Below are 15,390 nucleotides of genomic sequence, written 5' to 3' on the forward strand. Positions count from 1 at the left end.
AAGCCCCCTCCCCCCCCAAAAAAAAACCAACCAGAGAATGTTTGGATTTGGTCTTCTTACTGTATTATGTGCTGGTGTCTAGATGCTAGCCCATGACCCTTGAGAAGGGGAGTTGGTGTCTATGGTCCTGCTTCAAATCTCTGAGTGTAGGTTCATTGTGTTCATGTGGGTGCAAATACGGAGGGGTCATAACTTCTAAATTCTCTGTGCCTGGTTACAGCTGTTCAGTTTTAGAGGACAGGTTCCAGAAGGGCAAGGCCAAATCCAGATTTTGTGGTATGAAAACTTACCTTGAGTGTGACATCACCCTCCGGGGATCTGAAGCTCAGCCAGGAGCCACACACATTCATCTGTTGAAGCAGGACATTTTCTGTGAAGGAAGTGAGAGACTCGTGACCCCAGCCATACTGTCTGCCGCCCTAGCACTGCTGATGGTGGTGAGAGTGGCCGAATTTCTCACTGGCCTGGTTGGAAATGGAGTCCTTGTGGTTTGGAGTTTTGGAGAACGGGTCAGAAAATTCAACAGGTCCTTATACAACTGTACCTTATACAATTGTCCCGGGCCTGGCCGTTTCCTGGTTTATATCCTGGCCAGCCCCTTTCCCATCACCTCCAAGTATTCTGCTAATCTCCCCGTTGTCTTCATTTCCAAGACCCTTATGGCTGCCTATCCTTCTCTTCATTCTGTCGTATTGATCATGGGGAATCCCAGCATGAAGCAGACTTGTTAGAGAATCCTGTGGAAGATAGTGTATGCTTGGAGATCCTGAGGCCCTTGATCTGGAGAGAAACGAGTGCTCAGAATACTCTTTTGAGACAGTTTTTGGTAGCTCTTTATAAGGGAGCTGACATTCATGTCTGTAAAATTTTTTCTTCTCTGACACCAAATCAACAGATGATCTACAGGAAGTGCAGAATAAAAACTAATACTGTTTCACTGTTAGCACTGTAAAGTATAATTGTTTTATTGTATTATAGAAATCAAGACTGGGGCTTTATGTTTGGTAAAATAGGTGTTATATTCTGTTTACATATACCAAATAATTCATTTCTTTTTAAATTGCATATTTAAGTTGTGTTTTTCCTATTATAGGGAACAGAGATTAGGAGCAATTAATATAGAGATTGATCATTTTTATTAAGTTTTACTTATCCACTAATGTTAGTCATTTTAGGTAAGTTTTTAAAAAAAAGAAGTATCAAATAATTTTCCCATTTCTCTATGGTAGTAGGTCTAGTTACCTAACTGAAAAACAAAACAAAATATCTTTATATTTCTAGAAGTTTCTTTGAGTCCTAGACTTGCCTTTTAGGATAAAAGTCAGTTGGCTGCCATGTTCTATATTAAACTCCAAAGCCCAGGACCTAGACTGGAGCAAGATGGGAGTGATGGCCACTTGCTTCTGCTCACAAAAAAGGACACTTCTCCCTGAATGTGTGAAGCTTCATTTTCCTTGGTCAACTAGCCATCCTGACTGTCTGCTCTGGTTTTCCTGCAGGCTGAAATCAGAGTTTTAGCATACTAAGTCTTTGAGTTGGATGGAGATCATCTAGAATGTCAAATCCATGGCAGCAGGAACTGCGTCTCTTTTTGTTTTCTCCTAGGTTATTGATGCCTAGAATACCACCTAGAATATAGTAAGTTAGTATTTTCTAAATGATCAATTAGTTACATTAACTAGTCTTACAGTTCCTCTTTTGCGCATGAGCAGGGGAGGGGCAGAGAGAGAGGGGAGAGAGAGAATCCCAAGCAGACTCTGTGCTGTCAGCATGGAGACCAGCGCGGGGCTTGAACTCATGAACTGTGAGATTGTGACCTGAGCCGAAACCAGGAGTCAGACGCTTATCCAATTGAGTCACCCAGGCACCCTTTACAATTCCTCTTTTATTTTATAAAGAAACTGAGAGCCCTGGGGTGCCTGGGTGGCTCGGTCTGTTGAGCGTCCGACTTCCGCTCAGGTCATGATCTCACGATTCGTGAGTTTGAGCCCCGCATGGGGCTCCGTGCTGACAGCATAGAGCCTGGAGCCTGCTTTGAATTCTGTGTGACTCTCTCTCTCTGCTCCTCCCCTGCTCATGCTCTGTCTCTCTTTCTTCTTCTTCTTCTTCTTCAAAAAGAAAAAAAAAAAAAAAAAAGAAAGTGAGAGCCCATGGCAGTTCTGGGACCAAAACTCAGTTTCCTGGCTCTGGGTCCTTGGCTTATCCCCTGACATCATGGTACCATGCTAAACAAGCTAGCTTTGCCTGAGGCTTCTCTGAATCCCATCCTTCTTTTTATGAACTTTCTCAGTCTTCCTTTTAGCCTTATTTGAACACATTTCTTTTGATTCAGTTCCGGGGGATCTGGAATTCAACTGATAAACCTAACATTTTTTTCACTTCTCTTGAACCATGCTAATTAATCCACTTTTACTTATCTGTTCTCCCCAACATGTGTCTTTTCCTTACCTAAAGCTGAGAACTGAAGTACCTGCTAGACACATGTGGGTGTTAGTCACCATTCAGGGAGAACTCGCTTCTCTGATGTCACTGTGAGTTGTGTGAGGTCCAGCACTGTCTTTTTGTCTTCTGGGAATGATAATATCCATCCATTTCAAGTAGAGATGCTTCCCCTTGGTTGTATTTTTAGTAGTAGGATGAACTTTCCATTATGCCATGCCTATATCTATCCAGATGTCCTTTATGACCAACTGTTGCAGTAACGATAATAATAGTACCTACCATTTGTGTCAGGCTTTCCATTTTATCAGGCATTCTCATATATTGTCCATTATCTCGTTTGATTTTAGTAACAACTCCATGTAGTTAGCATTTCTATCTTTATGTTATAGATCACAAAACTCAGGCTGGAGCAGTGATTTGCTCAAGATCATCAGCTGGTAAACTTCAGGTAAAACATTCCCAGAGTTTGGACCACAGGTCTTGTGCTCTTTCCAGTAAACCTTAAGTTCCTCTTGTTCGTGCTTATAAGACTTCATGGTAGGATTAGCCGGTGGAATGCCCAAGTTTATGAGTGTGTTTCAACAGGTGAAATAACTAATCTTTCAAGTTTGGTATTGGTGTGTTGCCTGGGAGCCAAGATCCCCAATCACAACTGAAGTTTCTATGACTTGCTTTTCCTAGGGACAAAACACTTGCATTTACCCACTTTTAGGGACTGGATTTTCTTCCTTTTCTAAACATGATTTAGTTCATGATGTGGTGAGGCTGCTTTGTATTTTATCCAAGGAAACAAATCAGAAGGCAAATCTGTGCTCTTGAATTGATTCCTATGTAATTGCATCTTTCCTAATTTGCATTCTCAGAGCTGCAACTGGAACCACGTGCACATGTGTGTGTGTGTGTGTGTGTGTGTGTGTGCGCGCGCGCGTGTGTGTGTGTGTGTGTGTGTACACATTACTAGCCTTCCTTTCTGTTATGCAGTAGGGTCTGTGATGATGCAGCCTAGAGGAAGTCTAAAAAATTTCAAAAAGTAACGAGTTTTCATTCAGCTCCCTATTATTAGTCCTACTGCCTGGATATGGTCATATTTTGCCATTTGCCATAGTTCTTCTAGTGATTATTTTCTCAACTCTCTCAACTCGATTTTGCTTTCTTACTTGGTTTATAAACTTTGAACTATAACTTTTGAAGCCCATTCATCAAAGTTTGGTCATTATCTCAACCCAAACCATTCCCCTCTCCTAAATTTGATTCGTTTTATTTATTTGTCATTAATTTTATAACTTTAAGTAATATGTTTTCAACTTTTCTGTTTTGAACTTTAACTTCTGACAGTATCTATAGAATCTGAGCTGTAGAAGGAAGAAATTAGTGCCTCAGCTGTCCTGTACTTTTCCCATAGCCCACCTCATGTCCAACTTCAAATGACTTAAGGAGAAAATACATCTGTTGGAAGAAATTGGCTATCTCACAGAATCAGTGGGAAGGGTGGAAAGTCAAGATCAGAATGGGAACCAAGAGAATATAAACAAACAGCTGAGAACACAATGAAGTCACTCTATAGGGACTGATGCTGGTACTTTGCTCTCACATTTCTACTGTCGGCATTGTGTCTGTGACACTGCCCCACCTTTGAGAGTGTGTCCCTCTGAGTCACAGCTCCAAGGTCCAAAGTCCTGCCTGTGAGCCTCTGGTTGGCTGATTCTAGGTCACACACCTGCCCTAGTCAACAGGCTCTGGGGCGAGGAAAAATCTGATTTCTTTTTGGTTTCTGAAATATGTATTTTTAAGTTAAATGAAATGAAGTACTCAAGAATTAGATTAAGGAGCAGAATTGATGTGGCTGATGGTGAGCTAATGAAGATTTATAATCTGAACTGGAAGTTCAGCTCAAAGAACTCTCTCAGAAGGTAGCAGGAAGCATAAAAAGATGGAAAATGTAAAAGAAGAGAAAAGCTATATGGCACATAGAAATAATGGAATAATTATTGTGTGACTGGAGTCCCAGAGGAGATGGGAGAAATGAGGGGAAGGAATGAAATGGTTGAAGAATTAATGACCAAGAATTGCCCTAGGTTAAAGAAAGGTAAAAAAAAAAAAAGAAAAAAAAAAAGAGAAAAAGAAAAAAAAAGAAAAAGAAAAAAACCTAGATTGAAAGACACAAAAGGATGTCAAACAAAACAGAGAAGGTGGGGGGACCCTTCATGTTTAAGCACATTACAGAAGAATTTAAAAATATCAGAGAGGAAAGTTTACAAGGATATCATAAGAATTATCAAAGAAAAGTTCATAAAACTTTGAGAAAGAGCAGATCACAACTATGACACTCCTCAGTAGAATGCAGAAAAAAATTTTGCATTACATTCTATTTTAGTATTTTATTCTTATTTTCAAATAACACCAAGAAGAAAAGTTTAGAAGTATTTTTCTGACTAGTGACCTATTTTTGTATTGATTATATACAGGGAGTCAATTATAAAAATGTCAGTGAAGGCTTAGTGGGTTGATGATCATGAAGTTAGCGAGCAAATTCTGAAATGTTTTAGCAATCAAGGAAGATCTTGAAATTCTAAAGGATTTGGCAGGAATGTGAAGTCACATTCACAACTGTATTAAGGGAGTCAATGTTGTGTATAACTGGAAATGATTCTAAGTATCTAGCACAAATAATTGCCAGTGCTACAATATGTGATAGAGGGAAGTAATGGAAATGGGAGAAATAGACCAAAAAAATCAGCATATAGATTGAAGACAAAAGAAACTATTGGTAAGGAAAGCCTTACCAATATATGGCTTTTAAGAAAAAATCTGAAAACGTAACTGAAGTGCTTTCCTTTGGTGGGAATAGTAGAGTAGCTTCAAGAACCTCTACATTCTACACCGCGTTAAGTTACTGGAAAAATTGTGAATAAAGATTAGGTATCTGCGAAAACATTCATCCAGTGTTTTTTTTTTTTTTTTTAAGTGTGTTGTTAGATGAGGCCTTCTCTGATTCAGATTTTTAAATTGTAATGAAACTGATCTCTAGAAATTTCTGCCCTCAAAGATTTGAAGGAAGAACAAACCCCAGTTTTAAAGGTTGTCAATTATGTGACTGATGCTGAGTGCAAAGGCTGGCTGAGACACATCTTTGTAGGACTTTTTTTTTTTTTTGCATTTTTTTTTCTCTGTCATCCTTGCACAGGGGCCATGCTAATCTTTCTGTATTGTTTCACTTTAGTATGTGTGCTGCTGAAGTGAGCACTCTTTTAGGATTTTTATTAGGATTGTTTTTATTTCAGTTGGTGCTCTGGTTACAAAGATGCGTAAGTTTTCAGTAGTATAATTCAATGTTATTTTCCTCACAAGCTCTTTAATTTTTTTGTATATGATTTTATAGAGTTTGAAGTTTTATAAGAACACATATACCACTGTATAGCAGAAAAGGCTTTTTTTTTGGTCATAAATTCATCATGAGGATTAAATGAATTAATATATGTGAAGTGCATAGAAGAGTGCCTGGTGCATAGTAGTAACTATAAATACTTACCCTCAATGTTATTATTATACTAGTCTTTGGGAAAAATAATTTTAAATATTTGCACTGGCAAAGAATAATTAGAGATACAGAAAGTAGTATATAAATGCCAGATAAGTATGCTTTGGCAGTGGCTTCCTGAGTATGTGGGTATTTCATCATCCCTTGTTATTTCCTTTAACCTTGCCTACATCTTCATAAATCTTTTGTTAAATTCTCTTAAGTTATCTCTTTGTGTGTATTGCTTCTTCTGACATATATGTTAAAAAGTTGTTTGTTTTTTGAAAAGACTTACAAGATAGAAAATCTTGAATATAGAAAGTCCTAGGGAATTCATGATAAATAATAAACAACTTCAGAAAGGTTACAGAATACAAGGTCAATATACAAAAATCAGTTGTGTATCTGTGCACTTGTAATGAATATCTTAAAAATGAAATTAAGAGGACATTCATTTACAGTTACTTTAGAAAGAATAAGATACATAGGAATGTTTTAATAGAAGTATAATACACCCTGAAAACTTTAAAACATTGTGAAAGAAATTAAAGAGACCTAAATAAATGGAAAGACATCCCGTGTTCATGGATTAGAATACTTAATATTGTTAATATGTCAGTATTCCCCAAATTGATCTACAGATAAATACAATCCCTATCTGAATCCCAGTTGGCTTTTTTCCCCCCAGAAATTGACAAGCTTGTCCTAAAATTTATATGATTTTGCTGGAGACCCATAAAAACCCAAAGAATTTTGGAAAAGAACAAATTTGGGGGGCTTCACACTTCTCAATTTCAAAATTTAGTTCAAAGCTATAGTGATCAGGACAGTGTGGTACTTGTGTGAGGACAGAATATGAATGAATGGGGCAGAATCTAGAGTCCAGAAATAAACCCTCACACTGTGGTGAAATGACTTTAGTCGAGGGTGCCAAAACAATTCAACAATAAAAGAAATCTTTTCAGCAGAGTTTGCTGGAACACAACTGGATACCCACATAGAAAAGAGTAAAGTTGATCCTTAGTTCACACTGTTCAAAAATTGACTAAAAATATATCATGGGCCTAAGTGTAATACCTACAATTACACAACTCTTAGGTACAAACTTATGGTAATAAATCTTGGTGACCTTAGGTTAAGCCATGGTTTCTTAGATATGACACAGAAGTACAAGTAACAACAACAAAATAGATAAATCAGACTTCAACAATTAAAAAAGACATTTGTGTTTCAAAGGACACCATCAAAAAAGTAAAAAGGCAACTATAGAATAGGACAAAGTATTTGCATATTTGCAAATAATAAGGGACTAGTATCTGAGATATATAAATAACTCTTATACCTCTATAGTAAAAAGACCTTCTAATAAAAAACTGGACCTGAGGCTTTGAATAGTTATTTTTTCAAAGAAGGTATACCAATGGCCCACAAGCACATGGAGGTGGCCAACATCCTTAGTCGTTAAGGAAATGCAAGTCACAACCACAATGAGATAGCACCTCATACCTACTAGGTGGCTATAATAAAAAAGACAATACTACATGTTGGTGAAGATGTGAAGAAATTGGAATTCTCATTCATTACTGGTAGGAATATAACCTGGTGCAGCCACTTTGGAAAACAGCTTGGCAGTGCCTCAAAATATTAAGCATATACTTATAAAATCCAGCAGTTTCACTCATAGGTATACAGCCAAGAGAAATCCAAAATTCATGTCTACACAAAAGCTTGTGCGTGAATATTCATGAAAACATTGTTCCTAATAGTCAAGAAATGGAAACAACTCAAATGTCCATCATCATATGAATGGATAAACAAAATGTGGCATCATACATACATACACACACAGACACACAGACACACACACACACACACACACACACACATACTCATACAGTGGAATATTATTCAGCTGTAAAAAGGAAAGAAGTAGTGATACATGTTATAACATAGATGAAACTTGGAAACGTGCTAAGGGGAGAAGCCTGTCACAATACTAATTATATGATTTCACTTATATGAAAGGCCCCAAATAGTCAAATCTACAGAGCTAGAAATTAGGTCAGAGGTTTCCAGGGGCTGGAGGATAGAGCTAATGGGTAGTGACTGCTATGGAGACAGGGTTTCTTTTGGGGTCAAGAAAACTGTTCTAAAATTAGTGGTGATAATTGTTTAACTCTGTGAATATATGCAAAACCACTGAATTATATACCTAAAGTCATATTAAAGCAATTACAGATATAATGGTTGGAAAAGAAGAAATAAACCTGCCATTATGTTCTTTCCTTTTTTATTTGAGTATAGTTGACGCACAATGTTACATTCGTTTCAGGTGTACAACTTAGTGATTTGACAGGTTTATACATCATACTATTAAGACTGTCATTATTTTAAGAAGATATGATTATGTACGTAGAAAATCCCAATAATCTAAAAAATATTAGGAAATAAGTTAACTTAGAAAGGTAGATAGTTGTATATAAGGTTAATACACGAAAGCTAATGTGTTTCTATATGGTAGTATGAAACCATTAGTAAACATGAGTTTTTTTTTTTTTAATTTTTTTTTCAACGTTTATTTATTTTTGGGACAGAGAGAGACAGAGCATGAATGGGGGAGGGGCAGAGAGAGAGGGAGACACAGAATCGGAAACAGGCTCCAGGCTCTGAGCCATCAGCCCAGAGCCTGACGCAGGGCTCGAACTCACGGACCGCGAGATCGTGACCTGGCTGAAGTCGGACGCTCAACCAACTGCGCCACCCAGGCGCCCCTAAACATGAGTTTTTAAAAGATTGTTTTTCACAGTCTCTAGTATTCTGTAAAATTCTGAGAAAGCCGTAGATAATGTAAGCTTTATGGTGCAAGTTAGTTTTGGATTTTCAGTTTCGGTTGCATAAGAGATATCCCAATGCTCAGGTCCTGCCCAAAGCCAATAAATTAGAATCTCTGAGATAGGACCTAAGCATTATGTCTTTTAAGTCTCCCCTGGCAGTTCCAATGTGCAGCAAAGGTTAAAGAGCATAAAAAGCACTGAAGTTTTCCTGATGTGTAATCAATTTAATTAACAGTATCATGTTGAGATGAACTTATATTAAATTTTTTTTTCAACGTTTATTTATTTTTGGGACAGAGAGAGACAGAGCATGAATGGGGGAGGGGCAGAGAGAGAGGGAGACACAGAACCGGAAACAGGCTCCAGGCTCTGAGCCATCAGCCCAGAGCCCGACGCGGGGCTCGAACTCACGGACCGCGAGATCGTGACCTGGCTGAAGTCAGATGCTTAACCGACTGCGCCACCCAGGCGCCCCTGAACTTATATTGAATATGGGGTAAAAGATGACTATAAAACAAGAAACAGACTCAACTCTAGAGAGCAAACTGATGGTTACCAGAGGGGAGGTGGGTGGGGGGATGGGTGACCTAGGTGATGGGGATTGAGGAGGGCACTTGTGATGAGCACTGGGTGTCATATGTAAGCGTTGAGTCACTATATCCTACCCCTGAGACTAATATTACCCTCTCTGTTACCTCACTGGAATTTAAATTAAAACTTTAAGAAAAAGATAGGTGTCAACAGTTCAGGCTTTCTTTCCTTTAATGAGGTTTTGTAATTCAGCACCCTGGGTATTTCTATGGAACTAGAAAAAGAGTTGGAGGAACGGCTGGTGTTCCATTTGATGAGCCCCAAAGCCCCTAGCTTTGTACCAGCTGGCTTTGGGTCTTCCCAGGGTTCCGGTGGGAGCACTTGCCAGCCACATCATTACTTCTGAGATTCATGTTCTAGATGTCCCTGGAGAGCTCTCACACCCTTTGCCTTTCCTTTGCTTTTTTGTCCTCAGCATCATGTGGGTACACTCAGACTCAGGACCCACCTTCTGTCACACTTTATTATTACACCTCGCCATAAACACATCCCCATGCCACTCCCTCACCCCGATTATGGCATTCTCACTACGTGTTAGTCATGATGTCTCTAGGAATGGAGACGCCACCTCCCACAACACCTTCCAATCCATTTACTGCTTTCCTGGCATTCCCAAGGATTCTTAATTTTTTTAATGTTTATTTATTTTTGAGAGAGACAGACAGACGGAGCATGAGTAGGGGAGAGGCAGAGAGAGGGAGACACAGAATCCGAAGCAGGTTCCAGGCTCGGAGCTGTCAGCACAGAGCCTGACATGAGGCTCGAACTCACAGACCATGAGATCATGACCTGGGCCTAAGTTCGGAGGCTTAACCGACTCAGCCACCCAGGTGCATCCCCCCCCGCCCCCCAGGAGTCTCAGAACATGCTCAGGTTTGGGGTCATCTTTGTCAAGTGAATCTCCGTTCTTCCTCTAAGATGTTATCCCATGGGGTGCCTGGTGGCTCAGTCCACTGAGCGCCCGACTCTTGATTTCGGTTCACGTCATGATCTCACAGTTTGTGAGATTGAGCCCTGTGTGGGGCTCAGTACTGACAGTGAGGAGCCTGCTTGGGATTCTGTCTCCTCTCTCTTTGCCCCTCCCCCATGTGCTCTCTTTCTCTCAAAATAAACTTAAAAAAATGTTATCTCAGTACTCCCAAATTCGTTTTATTTTTTACCATCGCACTTATCTGACAATAAAAATTTAAATTTCTTTAACTGCCTGTATCCTTAAGATAGAATGTATACTCCAGGAGGACAGGGATCTTTTTGTTTGTTTTCCTCCTGTCCCTCAGTGTTAAGATTAGTGTTCAGTGAATAGCTATAGGGACAAAAATGGAACCATAATATCTATACTATGTTATAAACTGAACTTTATACTTAAAGTTTTCTTGCCATTACATATTCTTCTACAAAACCATTTTCCTTTTTTATTTTTACGTTTTTTTTTTAATCTGAGTATAGTTGACACACATTGGTACATTAGTTACAGGTGTATGACATACTGTTTCAACTTCTCTACATGTTATGCTGTGCTCACCAGAAGTATAGTGACCATCTGTCACCATACAATGGTACTGCGATATCATTGAAATACCCTATGCTATGCCTCCCCCCCCATGACTTATTCATTCCATAACTAGAAGCTTGTATCTCCTACTCCCCTTCACCCATTTTGACCATCCCCCACCCCCTTTCCTCCAGCAAACTTCAATTTGTTCTCTGTATTTATACGTCTGATTCTGCTCTTTCTACAATACCATTTTAAGTGACCGGATATATTATTGTTTATGATTGCAATGCTTTTTATTTTTTTTATAAGCAACAGTCTATGGCTGGACATTTTTTAAAATGAAATTTATTGTCAAATTGGTTTCCATACAACACCCAGTGCTCATCCCAACAAGTGCTCTCCTCAATGCCCATCACCCACTTTCCCCTCTCCCGCACCCCCCATCAACCCTCAGTTTGATCTCAGTATTTAAGAGTCTCTTATGGTTTGCCTCCTTCCCTCTCTGTAACTTTTTTTCCCCCTTTCCCCTTCCCCCTGGTCCTCTGCTGAGTTTCTCAGAATCCACCTATGAGTGAAAACATATGGTACCTGTCCTTCTCTGCCTGACTTATTTCACTTAGCATAACACTTTCCAGTTCCATCCACATTGCTACAAATGGCCAGATTTCATTCTTTCTCACTGCCAAGTAGTATTCCATTGTATATATAAACCACATCTTCTTTATCCATTCGTTGGTTGATGGACATTTAGGCTCTTTCCATAATTTGGCTATTGTTGAAAGTGCTGCCATAAACACTGGGGTACAAGTGCCCCTATGCATCAGCACTCCTCTCTCCCTTAGGTCAATTCCTAGCAGTGCTATTGCTGGGTCATAGGGTAGATCTATTTTTAATTTTTTGAGGAATCTCCACAGTGTTTTCCAGAGCGGCTGCACCAGTTTGCATTCCCACCAACAGTGCAAGAGGGTTTCCATTTCTCCACAGCCTCTTGGCTGGACATTTTTATTACCACCACCAATCACCCTGTTTTTGCTCTTTATAGTGCTACAGCAAACATCTTTGAAAAGCTGTAAAAGCAGAAGCCTAAAAGCAGTGAATAAGCATAATTATAAGGTTTCTCATATGCATTGTCAAATTTTCAAAGAAGATGAATATTTACATGTACTTTCATCAGAGGTGGGGGTTCTAATTTTAAACAGGGTAGTCAGATAAGACTTTGCTGAGAAAATAACATTTAAGCAAAAATTTTAGGAAGTAAGCCATGCATGCATCTGGGAAAAGTACAAAAATTTTGAGGCAAGTAAGTGTCTCACATGCTCAAAGAAGAGCTAGAAGGCTGGTGTGGCTGGAGGAGACGTGGGAGATTAGATCAAAGGGGCTGTGGGATTTTTAAGGTCCTTATAGACCACTGTGCAGACTCTGTCCTTTATTCTGAGATGGGGAGCCTTTGGAGGGTTTTTAGCAGAGGCAAGTGGTAAAACTTGGCTTACATTTTCAAAGATCACTTTGGAGGCTCCTGGGTGGCTCAGTCGGTTGAGTGTCCGGCTTTGGCTCAGATCATGATCTGAGTTCGAGCCCCGCGTCGGGCTCTGTGCTGACAGCTCGGAGCCTGGAGCCTGTTTCAGATTCTGTGTCTCCCTGTTTCTCTGCTCCTCCCCTGCTGGTGCTCTGTCTCTCTCTCTCTCTCTCTCTCAAAAATAAATAAATAAGCACTAAAAAACATTTAAAAGATCACTTTGGTCATTGTATTGAGAATAGGTTGAGTTTAATAAGGCAAAGGTAGCAGAAGGGAGATGAGTTAAGAGGATATTGCAATAATCTAGGCTTACCAGGGTGGTAGCAGTGGAGGCAGGGAAAAGTAATAAGATCGTGGAAATGTTTTGAAGTGGAACTGGCAAGATTTTCCTGTAGATTGAAAATGAGACAACAGAAAGGAATCAAAAGTGACTCCAGAATTTTTGGCCTGAGTAAATTGCAGGCTCATCAGATTGTCATCAATTTATATGGGGAAGACTGTGGGTGGAGCAGGTCCATCTTCAATAAGACTTGGAGTTCAGTTGGACATATTAAGTTTGAGATATAGATTAGATATCAAAATGTAGCTGTTGAGTAGACAGCTGAGTATATGAGACTGACAGTCAAGGGCAAAGCCCAAGCTGGAGATACACATTTGGGCACTGTTAGATTATGTATGGTATAGATCACTAAGGAAGTAGGTGAGTATAGATAGAAGAAGTCCAAGACTAAACTTGGGGAGCTGTGATGTTAGGAGGTTGGAGAGATGTGGTGGAATCAGCACAGCAGACTGGTTCCTCCTTCAAAGTTATTTAACAAAATACGTAATTTGAAATGATATTGCCAATCACCTGTTGATATCCTAGTGCTGTCATTCTAGTTATACCTATCTTGGGATTAAATCTATCGCTTTCTGGAATATAGAAATAGAATATTATGAAGTGGTCCCCAGAGAAGCCTTAATTTTAGATAGGAATCCTGAAGACTGTCTATCTACAGACCTCAAAGAATATTTCACTGGGAGCTAAAATCAGAGATCATGGGAGAAGCCATAAAACTTCTTATGTTATCTAAATAGGAGCTTTTTGCCTTATGTGAGGAAAAAAGCAAGAGTAAGTATGTAGGAAACATCTGTGTATTTAGAAATGTAGTTCTGGGAAAACAGAAAGGAAATGGCACAGGCTTTGGAGTCAGTTGGATCAAGGTTTGTATCCTTGGTCTGCTGTTTATTAACTATATGGTCTTGGGAAAGTTACTAGCTGTGTTTTTTTCAGAAACCTCAAGTAAGTGGAGGAATATAAATTTGAAGAGTTACATGCAAAGAATGCATATCAAAATGTCTAACACAGTGCCTAATGTATAGTAGATGTTCAAACTGTAATGGCTTATGTGCCTTTATTATTTTTATTAAGTTCATGCAAATGAACAAAGTAGATTTTGTTATGACACTCCAGGCTCCAGTGTGTTTCCAGGTTCCAGATGAGGCCATGGCCCTGACGATCTCTATAATGAGAAGTAGAGATCTAAGAAAGAAATGAGAATTGGGTGACCCTCAATGGCCCCTGTTTAAAACTATATTTTTATTTTGGAGTAAACTTGCCTCTGTCCAAGGCAGAATGCAATATAAAATCCTTTTGGGGACGTAGGGATTGAGATCAGTGAAATAACATTAGTGAAGTCCAGCTGGCACTTCCCTCAAGGGGAGAACACAGTACAACCTCGGATGTAGGAGTCAGGAGTGCAGGGAATAGTAGAGGGAAAGGGATCTGTGAAATGCAGCTTGGCACTCAGAGAAGTCTTGATGGTTCAGCCCCCAAACCCATGCTGCTGGTCACTGTGCTTGGATAACTCACTCTAATAATTGGGGCTGAAAAAATTGTTAGAAAAAACTTATACTGAGGAGTTGATTGAATAGTGATCAATATGATTTGTTTTTGTGTAATTCATAGGCAATGGGCGAAGAGGAAATATCTTGCCTGGAATATGGTTGCTCTTGCCTTCAACACTTGAAGACTTGACTTCAGCTTGAGGAATTTTTTTTGTTAAAGGTTTATTTGTAAACCTTTTAATTTTTTTTTTTTACCGTTTATTTATTTTTCAGAGAGAGAGAGAGAGAGAGAGAGAGAGAGAGAGAATGTGAGCAGGGGAGGGGCAGAGACAGAGGGAGACACAGAATCCGAAGCAGGCTCCAGGCTCTGAGCTGTCAGCACAGAGCCCCACGCGGGGCTCGAACTCATGGGCTGTGAGATGGTGACCTGAGCTGAAGTTGGACACTTAACCGACTGAGCCACCCAGGTGCCCCAAGGAATTTTTTTTAGTGGCTCTAACTTTGTTACATCTGGGTCTTGACCAGGTTGCCAACTTAAAATACAGAGAGCACTGGGCTTTTTTTTTTTTTTTTTAACATTTTCTTCTGATATTTCTTTTACTCATATTTGCATTTCACAGAGTCAAGTGGCAGAAGATATATTTAGAAATATTTTGGGAGTATATGGGTAGGGTGGGTGGGAGGTCTCAAGGAGGTTTGGATGCCATTCTGATGGTTTTAGAGTTTATTTCAGGACAATTGGGAACAATTGAAGGTTTTTACCTCCCAATATAGAAACCAGTTCTTTTGTTTTATTTTTTAAATGTTTATTTATTTATCAGAGAAAGATTGGGGGTGGGGAGAAGGGCTGAGAGAGAGAGAGGGAGAGAGAAAATCCCAAGCACGCTCCTCACTGTCAGCACAGAGCCCAATGTGGGGGTTAATCTCATGAACCAGGAGATCATGACCTGAGCTATAATCAAGAGTTAGATGCTTAACCAGCTGAGCACCCCAGAAAGAAGTTCTTCTAGAGACTATGTTTTAAAGGTTGTATTGGTTTCCTATGGCTCCTATAACAAATTATCAGAAACACCTTAAACAACACAAATTTCTTATGTTACAATACTGTAGGTCAGAAGTTTGACCAGTTTTAATGGGATAAAATCAAAGTGTTGTCAAGGTTGTGCTT

At 39.4% G+C, this 15,390-nt stretch overlaps 1 non-coding gene across 1 annotated transcript; it reads right to left on the reverse strand.

Annotated features, from left to right (window-relative positions):
* Window positions 1–5,584: 5,584 nt before the first annotated feature.
* On the reverse strand, window positions 5,585–5,686 carry LOC124525220 (U6 spliceosomal RNA). Its single transcript, XR_006965440.1, has one exon. It is a non-coding gene; the product is annotated as a U6 spliceosomal RNA (small nuclear RNA).
* Between the last annotated feature and the right edge of the window lie 9,704 nt (window positions 5,687–15,390).

The sequence above is a fragment of the Lynx rufus genome, unplaced genomic scaffold (assembly GCF_022079265.1).
Source record: "Lynx rufus isolate CCGP_SWC_20201006 ecotype Redwood Valley unplaced genomic scaffold, mLynRuf1.p SCAF_4, whole genome shotgun sequence".
In the NCBI taxonomy this organism is placed as follows: domain Eukaryota; kingdom Metazoa; phylum Chordata; class Mammalia; order Carnivora; family Felidae; genus Lynx; species Lynx rufus.